The following is a 3,401-nucleotide window of genomic DNA, read 5'->3' as shown; positions in this document are numbered from 1 at the left end:
GTCAAGCAAATGCTGGCAAGTGTGTAAATGGAGTCCGCAACTTATTAAATGACCCAAAAAGTGGAGTCCGCAACTTTTTTAATTGCAAAAGTGCCAAAAGGCATAAAAATATCCCAAAAAAACTTACATACTAATTTAGTGCGCAATAGGATCAAATTATAATTTTACAATTTTTTCCTATTGCGCACTAAATTAGTGCGCAATATCTAGGTTTTTTTCTCACGCAATTTTAAAGTTATCAAATTCACGTTTTTTTATACTTAACGCAAGATTAGTCATGTTTTGAAACTCCAAAATACTAATATTTTATATAGAACTTGATACCTTTTTTTGTGGACAATAATGTCGGCTCATTACATCGAGTTTACCTAAACGTTTGGATCATCGTTTTAGGGGTTGTAAAGTGCCCCAAAGTAAGTTTTGTTTGTTTGAATCTTGTTATGTTTAGGTTTAAGTCTTTCATTTTATAAGGTTTTGTTTCAAGTGTTTTATTTTTTAGTCAAGGCATTACTTTTTTTCGAGAGGTTCAAAATAATTCATCCAATACGAGAGGTTCAAAATAATTCATTGCAATAAACAAATAATAAATCATTATTTACAATAACAAAATATTTAAAATAATACATCAAGTACGGGAGGCTCTTCTATTACGAGACGTAGTTGCATCACCACGGCCTCGTGGGCTACACAAATGCTTATCATGGCCAAACTACTTACACGTCGAGCACCTTCGAGAGTATGTCCTATCCAGAACATCCATTTGATTGGGAATTCGAGTTCGTGCATTAACCCGAATTTTACGGATATACTCTTTGTTAGCAACTATTAAAAATGGCTCGTCTGGCCAATAATCTTGATCACCAAGTGGGTAGAAGCGGTCGTCATATGCTTTAGTGTAACTTTTGACGTTGTATTCTAATGCCGTATAACTTGATACCGTTTTTCCCATTGCCTCGAAACACTTGACGGCATGAGAACACGGCATGTGGTATGTTTGCCACTTACCTGCACGTTCTCGTGCCCTCATAAACGGAATGTATGTTTCCTCCCTTACCCTGGTAATAACCTATTTTGATTTCATACACATGTTCAGTCGGGCTATACTCGGTCATCTTGTGCAGCTTACTTTTTTGCCGGTGATGCTCCCTCATTTTGAAAGGTTTTGGCATCCATGTCCCCTCCTGTGCTAATATGGCTCTGGCTTGCTTGGTTTTTCTCACAAACCGCTCCACAACTTGCATGAAAGTCATTCTTACCATTGCAGAAACGGGTAGTTCCCGAGCAGATTTTAACAAACCATTGAATGACTTCAAGCTGTTTGTTGTGAGCATCCCCCATCTCCTGCCTTCATCAGCATGTAATGTCCAATTTTCAACTTCGATTTTCTTCAACTAAGTATATGTTTCTGGACTCACTTTCTTGATCGTCTCCATTATCACAAGCCATTGTTTTTATTGATGCTCCATCGCAGCCGCCCACATCAATTTGTTGAGTGTGTTGTTTCCAAACTTCGTTTGAAAATTTACCTTGATATACCTTAAACAATAGCGATGGTAAGCAAAGGGAGGCTGTCACCCCTCCAAATTAGCCATGCAGTGCATTATGCCTTGATGTTATTAGATAGCATGCATATACCCATACGATCCTTAATAATATGCTGCCTCAAATGTGTCAAAAACATCCCCCATATGTCGTTGCTCTCGTTAGCGGCAATTGCGAAAGCAAGAGGGAACATCGACCCATTGGCATCCATTCCTACTGCAATGAGTAGCTTAATGTCGTATGCACGATATACATGTGTGCCATCTATGGACATGACTGGCTGGCAGTGACCAAAACCATCAATAGATGGTTTGAATGCCCAAAACACATAGTTGAAAATTGTACCGCCCTGAAGCCTCCACTCTACAACAATTCCTGCATTGAATTTTTGTAGAGCTGCCATATACCTCGGCAACGTCTTGAAAGAGCCCTCCCAATTTCCATAAATCATCTCAAACGCACGCCTACGCCCAAGATATCCCTTTCTCTTGCTTATTGTTTTTTAATATGCCTGCTTAACGTTTCTAATGCAATCTTTGATGGGAATCCTGCACAAGTTTAAACAAACAACACTTAGCAATGACAATTTAATTGATATAAGAATTATAATGAACTAGGTCGAGTAGGTTACCTTGGGGTTTCGACAACGTCTTTAAGTAGCACTTGAGCAATCATATTTATATCTAAATTAAAATGATCTGCTCGATTCTCTCCCATATCACAAATGTGACATTTGTGGAATTTTGTGATAACTCACATGGCATCGGGCTTTTCAATTCCCCGAAGCATCCATTGACAGCCTTAATACTGTCGTCTACCAACTAGTCTCCATATTTTTCTAGTTGAATCATCAACCCTATACGCCCGAATTTCCTTGTAATAGTAAATTTTTACTACCCTTTGCGATGCTTTTTTTGATCTGAACACCATCCCCTTTTCAAGGTAGCAATCATCTTTTATAAGATCGGTCAGTTCTTTCCACATTTTTTGACGACATTGATCATCTTCTCTGGTGAAGACAAAAGCATCAGCCTGACCTTGAAGATTGTCTAGATATGGAATATTGTCAGAATGCCACTGCATTGGGCTTTCGGGAGTTGGGTTTTCCGGCAGCAGACTTTGCATCAATGCTATTAAATTTGCTTGATGCCCACCTAATTGAACATCAACCTCTTCGTCTTCATCATCATCATCGGTTTGTTCTGCATTATTCGGTTCGCTATCACTTGCTGACATCTCACAATAATTTGGACAATCATCACCATCTAAGAAAGGCCTCTTTGTACACGAAAAGTAACATATTTTAAATACCAACATTAAATATATATGGATTGTTTAATATCAAGGTGATGAACCTATCGATATTGATCTATGTTGATATGGTTCGGAGAAAGATCATCTCCACCGAATTGAGTGGATTGCCCAAAATCATCTTTGGTACGTTTGGCGAGTTTTGTGAATAATATTCAACTCCACCAAACTGAGAGTTTTGCCCAATATTACTCATATCAGGTGTGTAACCCCTACAAAGATACCAAAAAAGGATATTTACTAATAAATAAAATAAACACGTGCTACTACACAAAATAATAATTTAAAAATGAATATTTACCTATTTTCAGCGTTTGTTTGATTAAATTGCTGGCTTAGGGTTTTCAGCGGGACTTGACCACTCAAAATGTGTGTATAAGAACTAAAGTCCCCATAAGTGTTATCATGAGTAGGCTGGACTAGAGGGACTTCTCCGGGTATCTTTTCTATATACACTTCAAGAACATAAATGGCGACTACATCCCTATATTCTTCAGGCACCCTCAAATACTCCCTTAAAGAGTCACCGTCATTGATATTAACACTAA

This window comes from Lycium barbarum, chromosome 12 (genome assembly GCF_019175385.1).
Source record: "Lycium barbarum isolate Lr01 chromosome 12, ASM1917538v2, whole genome shotgun sequence".
Classification (NCBI taxonomy): domain Eukaryota; kingdom Viridiplantae; phylum Streptophyta; class Magnoliopsida; order Solanales; family Solanaceae; genus Lycium; species Lycium barbarum.
The sequence above is the reverse complement of the archived record's forward strand: the minus strand, read 5'-3'. Positions refer to the sequence as shown.